A 12,110-nucleotide genomic window follows, 5' to 3' on the forward strand; every position below is an offset into this window, starting at 1 on the left:
TCCGCACCGCTTAATCGTGTAATGCTCAGGGGTGCTGCAGTAGAGCCTGAGAGCGATAACTTTGAGAGAATCAGGTTGGCGGCGGCGGCGGTGGCGATGCGACCGTATAATCTGTCATTTTAGAGCAGCAGAGCACTAGGCACAAGCACTCGTGTTGTTCATCTTGACAGAAAATTCCATTCATTTCAAGGTATTTTTATACAGTGCCTTTCACAACAAGGTTGCCCCCAGGTGCTTAACATAGCAAGTGACCCTCAAGTTGTGAATACAGAACAGAAAAGACCAGGAGACAACGGAGGAGAGGAACGACAAACCCCTCAGTAAGGAGAGAAAAAATCCTCTGGGGGTCCAAGGTCAACTGGCTGCCCAACCCCTTTGGGCATGCTAACATTATAGAATTAAAAAAGAAAGAAATGAATGAGGGTATTAATCCATCCATCATGTCTTCTGTGTGTCAGTACTCCATGCAGATCTCTGTGGACCAGTAAATCCTCCTAAACGATAGCTATATCCACGATGTCCCTCTTGGATCCATGGCAGTGATGCAGCATCCAGCTCAGATGGTGCCCAGCCTGGGTGCCATCCAGACGTGGGGAGGAGAATAGGATAGTCTGGTCAGAACAGATGTATCTGCCTGGTGGGCCAACACAGAGACACACAATGGCCTGTACAGCAGCACCAGCAGCCATGGTGGCAGCAGACTATAATGTAAGGTGTGAGGAGGCAAGGCTGCAGTAGTAGATCTTCAGTCTGGATCTGAGGACTGAGATTGACTCGTAGGTACAGGCTATGATGTAAGCTGTGAGTAGACTAGGCTGCAGTAGGAGGTCTTCAGTCTGGATCTGAGGACAGATTGACTCGTAGGTACAGGCGATGATGTCAGCTGTGTGTAGACTAGGCTGCAGTAGTAGATCTTCAGTCTGGATCTGAGGACAGATTGACTCGTAGGTACAGGCGATGATGTAAGCTGTGAGTAGGCTAGGCTGCAGTAGTAGATCTTCAGTCTGGATCTGAGGACAGATTGACTCGCAGGTACAGGCTATGATGTCAGCTGTGAGTAGACTAGGCTGCAGTAGTAGGTCTTCAGTCTGGATCTGAGGACAGATTGACTCGTAGGTACAGGCTATGATGTCAGCTGTGAGTAGACTAGGCTGCAGTCATGGGTCTTCAGTCTGGATCTGAGGACAGATTGACTCGCAGGTACAGGCTATGATGTCAGCTGTGAGTAGACTAGGCTGCAGTCATGGGTCTTCAGTCTGGATCTGAGGACAGATTGACCCGCAGGTACAGGCGATGGACGCTGCGCATGGGGCCGCCCGGAGATCATCCGCCGAGCTGTCGCCGAGCGATTTCGTTCAGCTGCGTTTGTCTTCCGGCCGGTTTAATAACCCGCTGTTCTCGCCCAGACGGCGACCCGGGGAATTGAAACGCCGCCGATTCTTCCAACCACACCTCGGCCCCCTTACAGAGCCGCACAGGATGGACTGCGCTCTGCAACGTGACTGATTTTTTTTGTTGTGACTATTTTTGTATATTAATTAAAAAAATGCCTTATTCCTCTCTGCTGCTTTGTGGTTACGGACTCTTGGTTCTCTCCTTCGACCACGGCTTCAGGATCACGGCTTGGCTTCGGTTCCTCTCTCCCTGGTTTGTGGGGTTTGTGGGGTCACTGGCTTCCCCTGTGGACGTGGGCTTGTTTGGTGGTGCAGATCTCCTGCAGGGTCACTCCTCCGGCTCCCGCGAGTGGGTTCGTTGGCCGGATCTCTGACGGGCGGTCCGGAACGGTGACGGCAGGAGGTCTCGATCCCTGTTGTACAGGAGGGTCACTGAGCGGGGGAAAAGCGCACCTTGTCGACGGTCCTCTGTGTTTCGCCAGGTCGTGTGCGCGGCCCGGTGGACACTGGCTGTGGCGACAGGGGGCTGAGCCGACACGCAGCGAGTCGGGTCGCTCAGAGGATCGGGAGTCGAGCTTGTCAGACGCTGCAGCTTTTTTCTTTAATAAAAAGCCCTAAGAGGCGCTCGTTCAAATTCTGTGCCGTGAAGCGGGGCGAGTGGAAATATTTCACGCCGGGTCCCCCGCCGTCAGAATCTAAACCGCTGTTTGTTCTACTGCGGGAAGGTCATGGCTCATCTTTTTAAACAGTCGAGCTGTTGTCATCGATCCGCGGATTTTCGCAGTCACGGCCACGCCGCGGATCGCCACGGCAGCGCCGCGCGCGCCAGCGTTAAAGCCCATCAAACATGTGTCGGTCCTGCGTGTTGCGGCACGGAGGCAGACGTTCAGAACCGCCCTGTGCGCGAGGTCTCGGGTCTCGTTCAGAAGGCGGCGGCGGGTGTCGGTCGCTGTGAGAAATGGGGGGTTTATAACCTCGCAAATCATCACACGTCGTGAAGAGAAGCTGTGCCGGCGGTGTAACGCCCTCATCGACACCCCTGACACGCACCTGTGCGACAGGCCGCCTGTGGAGACCCCCACAATCTCACACACGGACGCGCAGGAAACGGGGACGCGCACCCCGGACGACGCTCCCGCCCGTGTCGAAGAAAACTCGTCTCTCGATCGGGGGAGGTGGGGTCAGGAGGCGGGACCCGGTGCGGGGCTCATCCCGGTGGAGTCTGGGTGGGAGATCGACTGGGTCCCAGAACAGTGTGGGGCCAAGAACGAGAGGAGCAGCCGGGCTCTGAAACGAGGGCGAGGAGTCGGCAGCCGAAAGGTAATCCAGCCAATAGAAGAGACGAGTAACTGGTTTCAGAGCTCAGGGAGAGAGGGGGGGGGGGGGTGAACAGGGTGCGGGGGCCGTTCAGCGTGACTGGAGCTCGTGGGCATGGCGGAGGGCTTGCGTGCTCGCGGGCGGGTCGTGACGGGGGGGGGGGGGGGGGCACTCGAGTCCTTGATCCGTGCGCGCGGGGAAGACGCCATCAGGCGGATCGGAGAGCAGCCTCTCGCACAGATCTGTGGGTAACCTCTCCCCCGCGGTGGGAAAGGCGCTGGGTTTCACACAGATCTCCACATTCGGAGTTGTGTTTCTCTCTCTCTACACAACACTTCGCTGTGACTGACAAGGTTCTTCTTCAGAAGCGATTTTACCTTGTTGACAGAGACAAGGGAGTAAACAGGAAGTGTGAAATGAGCTAGAGGCTCTGCGATTGTGGCACTAATGTCAAAGTCCAGTAACGCGCTTGAATTGTCCGTTGACACTGCTGCTGAGCAGGGCAGGCAGATGAGCGAACAGTCACTGTAGTACAGGCTGAAGAGAGGTGGATGTTCACACTCTTCCTCACCCCTCACAACAAACGAGGCTGGGAGTGTTGTGGCGAAACGTGTTCCGAGGATTTTGCATGTAAATGTATTCTTTGGCAGATCTCCTCTACGGGCTACACGGGCTTCAGCAGATCTCCTGTACCGGCTACACGAGCTTCAGCAGATCACCTGTACTGGCTACACGGGCTTCAGCAGATCACCTGTACTGGCTCCCCAGACACACAGCTGTCACTGTATTCGGCACACCGCACTCCTGGGACACCCTGGACACATCGCAGCTCCGTGAATGTCGCCGCTGCCGCCTCAGGTCAGTCCCCCTCGAACCCGTGCCTATGGCGTCGCTCCACAGGGACCCAGCCAGCTGAGCTAGAGGGAAGATCTCCCCTTGACGAGGGGTCGACCTGCGAGTGTTTGGATGAAAAGGCAGCCTGCGCCACCTGCCAACGCGCTGAAGACGCGGCGGGGAAGCCACAGCGGTCTCGTGCGCGAGCGCTGCGCTTGTGCCGGTGAAAGTAACTTCCCTGCTGCTCTCGTTCCCGAGATATAACGTCTAACGATTGACGTCTGACCTGGCACTGACGAGTGAGACCGGTCCAGTTCCCCTATGAGGTTGTGGGGGGGCTGAGTGACGTCATGACCCCGAAACGACAAGGCGCTACATCTGGGGAACGACAGCAGCGCCGACGCCACCTTCAACGGCACACGAGCGCAGCGCTGTCGAAGGAGGGGGGGGGGTTTCTTCGTTTGTGCTGTCTGCAGGGGGGTGTTCTATGATTTCTGTGTATAGACGCGCATGGTGATAAACCCGCAAGTCATATTGACAGGATGGGGCGATTTTACACTTCCGCCACCTGATCTGAGACCCATGACCCTCGCCAGAGGGTCATGCTTGTACATTAGAAACCGGGTATCCCTCCCAACAACCCCCACAGCCCGGCTCATGGGGTGGTCTTTTCCAGAGGGGACCATCGGTAGGAAAAAAAAGTGAAATATCGAGGGAACGATTTACACTGCGTGCGCATGAAAAGGCTAAATCGTTCCCTCGTTTTCTCTCAAAATAACGTTTTCTAACTCTGCCCTTCGCAAGGACAGGTGCGGCACTAGCAGTGAAAGAGAGCTGCAGTCCTCACTAGGAAGTTCAAGAGTACAGGAGCTACAGTGCCCTAATAACTCCTCCCCGAACCAGAATAAAACTTAATCAGTTCATCTCTCTCCATTATCCCAATCTACAGCAGTGTCAGACAGTTCGGCTTTATTGCACTGATATAAAGACACAGTAACGTGTTTGATAGTGTTTGATAGTGTTGTTGTTAGGAGCCGGGGATCATGCTGGCCCGTTAGACACTTTCTGTGTGCGTGCGACTTCAGTCACACAAAGAAAACGAAGGAGAAGAGGAAACGTTATTTTGTGCGCCCGAATTGAAAATCATTCCCTCAATATCACTCCCCCCACACCGATGGCCCCTCCCCGGGCTCCGTCATGTCTAAGACCTACGCCAGTGAGCTTGGTTTTGTCCACAGCGCGCTTCGTTTCAAGTGCGAGCTGCTCGATGCCGTCGGCGTACCCTTGGGGGGGGGCGGTCCCTGCAGCCTCCGGTCTCTTCGCCGACGCGCAGAAGACTCTTCGTCTCGGTCTACCGTGTGTAGGGTGTGCGGGTAGTGTAGTTCTCCCAGGCCCACTGCCCAGCTCCCGTCCAGGCCAGTCGCCCTTCCTGAATACCCCGAGATGCACGCGCTGGTGTTCTTTGGAAACATCTTTGAGGATGAATCACCCGCCAGCGTAACATAGAAGCCGCTGCGGTTCATTGTGTTGTTTTCATCAGCTCTATATCTCTTTGACCTCGGAAGCCTTTACCCAGCTATCGAATTTATCGCCCCAGCCGTGCTGCTTTAGCAAAAGCTGTTTGTTTTCACCACGCCCCCTGGAGGCTAGAATCTTCTGGATGCAGTCTGTCACGCTCGTAAACCCCTCCTCTTAAGGAGGCTCCAGCCCTTCCTAGTTCAGTGTTGATCTCCTGCACCTGCCTCCGGTTCCTGCCCCCACTGACTGGACACTCCAGTACATTGACACTACACTGAGAGAGAGAGGGGTTAATACAGACACACTGACTGGACACTCCAGTACATTAACACTGCACTGAGAGAGAGAGGGGTTAATACACACACACTGACTGGACACTCCAGTACATTAACACTGCACTGAGAGAGAGAGGGGTTAATACAGACACACTGACTGGACACTCCAGTACATTAACACTGCACTGAGAGAGAGGGGGGTTATACAGACACACTGACTGGACACTCCAGTACATTAACGCTGCACTGAGAGGTTGGGGTACCTGTGGAAGAAGGTTGTGAGGGACAGGAAGGACAGCTCTCCCAGGCCGCCGGACACACTGGCGAACACCACCCCTGAGAAGCGTGTTGGGGTAGAAACCAGAGAGAGAACCATGATCAGTGGCAACAGCACCCCCAGGTGTCAAAGGCCCAGAGGGGGGACCCTCAGCACCTGTAGCTTTCATCAAGACCACGACAGCTACCCTGGACAACGGCCACTGGAGCCCAACCCGTATCTACACTGCTACAACATCCAGCGCTACATCATGCAGGCCAGCAGCCACGTCACCCTGCAGCTCCCAGCTGGCAGCCCACTGGAGCCCAGCAGTGTGAGCCTGTCAGTACCTGGAGGGGAGACTCCTGGGACAAACTAAGGCTGCTGCTGGAAGAGGTGTGAGTGGGGCCAGCAGGGGGCGCTCACCCTGTGGCTCATGTGGGTCCTAATGCCCCAGTATGTTGTTTAAATAAAAGCTGCTGCAATTTTCACAAATCGCGATCTCTTAAACGCGTGTGATTTGAAGGCTCTGTGTCATTTTCGCAAAGTTATTGACATCTGAAAAATCGTGGTCTCAAAAATAGGCATTTTAATAAGCGAAGGTTATGAAAACCGGAGAAAACAAATGACTCTGAACTACAGTATAGCAGGGTTTCCTGTCTCCTTTTACAGATGGACGATAACGTACCAGATTCACACTCACCTTTTTCTATTCATACATAGTCATTGATCTCTGCAGTACTAAACACATCACACTGAATTAAACCTACAAGGTTCAGAAATATGTTTCTTGTCTTCTTCCACAGCTCGACAATAACACAGCAGATTTACACTCACCTGATTTTAAACAAACGGGATGTTTACAGTGTTAATTACAGTCCAGATTCAGAGCGAATTTTTACACACCGATATTTTACACAGAAGACCGATACAGCTTTGTGGATCTCTGTCTCTCGTGGTTTTATTGAATGTGGCGCTATGAGACAGGCAATGCACTGGGATAGGGGGGTGCTGTTCACGAGCCAAGAGCTTTTAAACACCCACACTGCTGCAGCTAAGTGTTTTACACACCGGGGTTTGTGCGGCAATAACCCAGAGAACGATCTTGGGTAGAGCACACACAGCTCCTCATTACAGAGCTCCTGCAGCCTTTCTTTAGTGTCAGCCAGCACTCAGGGAAGAGACTTTTACAACTCATTCGACAAGGGTGAAACACACACAAGGGCAGTAAAGTGTATGACATGACATGGACAGATCTGAATGACATCTTAGATTAAACAAGGTTGAACACAACACCAGGAATGCGTTTAACTTCACTTCTTACATGAACAGTTATTTAGCAGCTCAGCCATCTACTAACTCTCCTGCTCTAGGGAGCGTCTCACAATTACCACACAAACCAGCGCACAAGGGAGTGTGTTAAAACTACCTCTCACGACACAGTCCCTCTGTGGACAGAGAATCGTCCACATGAAATGTCCAAACGGCAGGACGGAAGACAAGACTGACACGGAGCCCAAGTTTCTGTCCGTGAAGAAAACAACTCGCCGCTGCCACCAAACAGATGTAAAATCCTGGGTTCAGTTTAGGATTTTGGGCTTTCATATTGTAACTCTTCGGGGTTCAGGCGGGCGCCCTGGCCGCCTCAGGTCGGCCCCCCACCGTCAGAGACTCGAACCCGGGACTCCCGCGTCACTCAAAAGGGACCCAGCCCGGTGAGCCAAAGAGAGATCTCTCCACAGCCCAGTAGCTGTAGTCCTGCTATCACAGGGAAGGGCGGCGACGTCACCGCTCTGGTAAGCCGGCTCTTACACACCCTGATGGCCGTATGCGTTACAATATGAAGGAAAACAGAGCTTTCACCAGGCGATTATCTCGATTTATTGGGAACTAAAATAAAGAAAAGAGCAGGAAAAAGGAGTAACGGGCACAGCGCGTCCACACCGCACTTTCCCCTGAGACACAGATCAAATAAAACTGATTTTATTTAAACGTTAAACGTAACTCTAAGAGGAGCCGTGTACTAGACTGTCAGGGTCTGGAGCTGCTCATAGACACAGCACTGGTGATAAACTACAACTCCCATAACCACCCTGAGCCACGTCCAGTCTGCGTCACAGTCCCTATTCCTCCTGGCTGTGGTGACGTCAGCGGGTCCCTCCCTGTTCTGGCAGCTTCACAGGCACCGGCGCGCAGGAGAGACTCACACGGGATTTCATTTTTAAAAGTTTATTTTCTCAAAAATTAGAAAAAAACACAGCAGGGTTTCCAGAGATATTTACATGTCAGGAGTACAGCAGGCTGGTAGCGAGGTATTTCTCCCTCTCTCGTACATGTTATTTTCCCCCGTTTAATTAAAAAAAAATAATATAACACATTTAAACACAACACAACATCATCATTTCTACAATTACTACTATATTTCTGACCTCATCTCACTGCCCGTCAGTAAACCCATCTCCCAGTGTGAGCAGTGGACAGAGAGCTGGGAGAGAGTCAGCCTGTGTTCATGAGTCAGTGATGGGTTTAATCTCCACACTGACAGCAGGCAGCAGCTCAAGGTCTTTATCTGAATCCCAGGTCCAGAAGACAGGATAGATCTTCTCCCCCTGAGGGAAGACCATATCAGTGAAAGTGTAGACATGAGCTCTGGACTCCACTGTGTAAAAGGAGACCTTCCTCTCCTCAATATCCACACACACCCCCAGCTTCTTGGGCCGCAGACTGAGGGGGAGACGGGTCACAGGGGCAGTGAGGGCAGAGAAACCATCAGGGTCAGATTTCAGACACCAGTAACCCTGCTGGGGAGAGAAGCTGAACTTTCCTTTCCTCTCTGCAGTCTCGCTGGTCACTCCTATTCTCCAGCTGTCATTCACCTCCACCTCCCAGTAGTGTCTCCCTGAGGTGAAGGCCTCCCTGCTCACGACACATTCCCAGTAATCAAATCTGTGAGGATTGTCAGAGAGACTCTTCCTCTGTCCCCGTCTCACTCTCTACCCATCCTCAGACAGGCTGAGCCGACAGTGAGCTGTATCAGGGTCCAGAGTCACAGCAGCTGGGGAATAAAACACAAACATCACAACAGGCTCCTGCCGATCACAGTCCAACTCAACTCCATCAGACTGTGAAATGTCTTTGTCCCCAAACCTACCGAGAGAGAAACATGAGTCAATTACTAATGACTGCTCTTCCCTTCCAGAGAAACGACATCTTCTTCACTGTTTCACTAGTATTACACATGAGAGTGATCCCAATATCCTCTAAATACAAACATTAAACACTTGTTTTCACAGCGATGAAACTTTATTTTTTTAAACGACATTATTAATAAACACAGGACCGACCGGACTGCAGGAGAAACTATAGCCCGACCACTCGCTTTCAAACACTTCACAACCCAACACAGCGAACTGTATACTGTAAGAAACTGGACAGCCTGTCTGTTAAACCGGTTTATTTCAAATCCCAGTTCAGCAGCTCGTTCATCTTCTCTAAGACCATTTTCCTGACGACGCAGAATAAAAAAGTGCTGAATTCAAAGACTGAATAATGCTCGTTTTTACAGAAAAAAAATATAATGGAAAAAGCAAAACCTTGCTGAAATATAAGAAAGCCTTCCCACTTACTTTGAAAATGCGAAGAAATATCTAATTTAAAATATTCAATTTAAAGCAGAAATAACACATCCAGAAACCCGGAGAGAAAGACGAGAGGGCCAACAGGGGGTGCTCACCCTGCAGTCTATGTGGGTCCTAATTCCCCAGTATAGCGATGGGGACATGATACTGTAAACAGGCGCTGTCCTGTGGATGAGACTTAAAACCCAGGTCCTGTGTGGTCATTAAGGCTCTGCTCCTGAATATTCCAGTTATTCACAAATCCAGGGTCTCAGACTCTGACACATTCTGACAGATGGAGAATGGCAAAGGGCTGTGGCAAGACGGACTTCCCAAGGAATTCTACACCTGCTTCTGGGACACCCCAGTGGCAGACCTGGTGGAGGTGGAACAAGAGCTCTTCCATCAGCAAAAAGCTTGGACACGGGATGAGGGAAGGTGTCATCTCTCAGCACTTCAGGAGGAGTTCAAAAGATGCTCTGCATGGACATCAAGATCGTGTCCAAGCTACTGGCCATTAGACTGAGGACCGCCCTGCCCCACATCACCAACAGTGACCAGACATGTGGGGTGGGAGGGTGATAAGTCAGCTGGAACCTCCAGCTCACCAGAGATGCCATCACCTGGGCCGAGGACCAGAACGTGCCCATGATGGTGGTGAGCCTGGACCAGGAGAAAGCCTTCGACACAGTAAACCACAGCTATGTGTTCAGAGGGCTGGAGCACTTCAGATTCTGAGAAAGTTTTAGCTGCTGGACAGAGATACTGTACTCTGAAGTGGGCAGTAGGGTCAACATGAACAGACATCTTTGGGATTTAATCCCCCAGGAATCTGGAGTAGGACAAGGGTGTCCTCTTTAACCTCTTCTCTATGTTCTCATTACAGAGCGGTAGGCAGAGGCACAGGGGACGTCCTCAAGATCTCCCAGTACACATGACGCTGTTCCTGATTTCAGACAGGGGGTTTCAGAGTGGGCTGCAGGTTAGGGAGCAGTACTGCAGGGCCTCAGAATTGAGGCTATTAAACAGAAAGAGCAAGGGCAAGCTCTTTGAACCCTGGAGGGACAGGAACATGTCGCCAGAAGGTCTCAAGCTTTGCATGGAGCCCCTAATGATACTGGTGTTCATTCCAGAGCCAGGACAACAAGAACATAAACTGGACAGAGAGGACCGTCAAGGTCAACGTGTTACTGGGCCTGTGGAAGACTCGCACGCTGACTCTCATGGGGAAAGTGAGGGTGCTGAAGGCAGACACCCTGCTGGCTTTAGCTGACCTGGTCGTGGTGTACCCTCTGTCAGCCAGACTCAGACAAGCGCTGCAAGGGATGGTGGAACAGGTACGAGTACATCACAAGGAACCAGATGTGCCAGACAGTGAGGAAGGGGGAGAGATGTGCCGAATTTCCCCTTGAAACTCCACTGCATCTTCTTCTGCAACCTCTGTCACTAGGGGCTGGACCCCATCAGTCACAATTCTCAGTACTTTGTCAGGCTGTGGTTCTCCCTCCCAATGAAGCATCTGATCCAGTGTCAAACACTAGTCCTAAAGCAGAAAACTAACCGGAGACCTACTAAGAAGTATGAGGCCATGAGACAGCCAGAGCTCTGCACCAACAAAAGGCACTATACAAGGAAGAGGAAGGAGGAACTAGTCACCAGGGAGAGACAGATGATCCTACAGGTCACCGGGGAGGGGCTGACGATCCCATGGGAGACCTGGGTAAAGACTCAACACAGAGGACAAGACAACAAGCTGAAGGCCCTCAGCTGGATGACAGTTTGCCTCGGACAAACTGTCCAAGGGAGTCCGAGGTGAATCCATGAGTGTAGCAATAGTCCCGGAGACCGCCGTTGAACTCGGAGTAGTCTCTCTCCCCTGTCCACCACGTCGGCCTGCCCCTGCCCGTCCATATCGGGCACCGGCGTCCTGGCTCTCTGCGGAGCTCGGCTAAGCCGGCCGATGGGACAGCCAGTCTGACCCAGGCTCGCACCCCGGGATCACCAGACCCCCTAGGGGTATAACACAGCGCGCTAAAACCCGCAGCGGACACGATCGCCTACCCTCTGACGCAAATACGGACTTGTGTGCACATATTTCAGACAAGAGGGGGCCGCGGAGGTAGAAATTTGGACCCAGAGACGCTGGACCACTTGGGAAGGCGGGGGCGGGACATCGCAACTCAGAACGACAGACCATTGGCTCAGAAGGGGGCGGGACATCCAACACATAACGGGCGCCCATTGGTTGAAAAAGGGGGGCGTGGCAGCTGTCAAAAAGTTTGATGGAAGGTGTTGCTTCTCCTTACTACAGTGTGTGATCTCCTGTCCCAGCCTGAGGAACAGACAGTGAGCCTGTCTCTCAATAATAATAATACAGTGTGTGATCTCCTGTCCCAGCCTGAGGAACAGACAGTGAGCCTGTCTCTCAATAATAATAATACAGTGTGTGATCTCCTGTCCCAGCCTGAGGAACAGACAGTGAGCCCGTCTCTCAATAATAATACAGTGTGTGATCTCCTGTCCCAGCCTGAGGAACAGTGAGCCTGTCTCTCAATAATAATAATACAGTGTGTGATCTCCTGTCCCAGCCTGAGGAACAGACAGTGAGCCCGTCTCTCAATAATAATAATAAAGTGTGTGATCTCCTGTCCCAGCCTGAGGAACAGACAGTGAGCCCGTCTCTCAATAATAATAATACAGTGTGTGATCTCCTGTCCCAGCCTGAGGAACAGTGAGCCTGTCTCTCAGTAATGCTCTATATGCTGTATGTAAATGTACTATGATGTGTTCATTGTATATGCTTTGGCAACACTGCAAATCAGCAGTAATACCAGTAAAGCTGCTTACAGTGTGGAGAGAGAGGAAAGAGGAGAGAGGGAGTGTGGAAAGAGAGAAAGAG

This window comes from Lepisosteus platostomus, chromosome 6 (genome assembly GCF_059453375.1).
Source record: "Lepisosteus platostomus isolate fLepPlt1 chromosome 6, fLepPlt1.hap1, whole genome shotgun sequence".
NCBI classification, from domain to species: domain Eukaryota; kingdom Metazoa; phylum Chordata; class Actinopteri; order Semionotiformes; family Lepisosteidae; genus Lepisosteus; species Lepisosteus platostomus.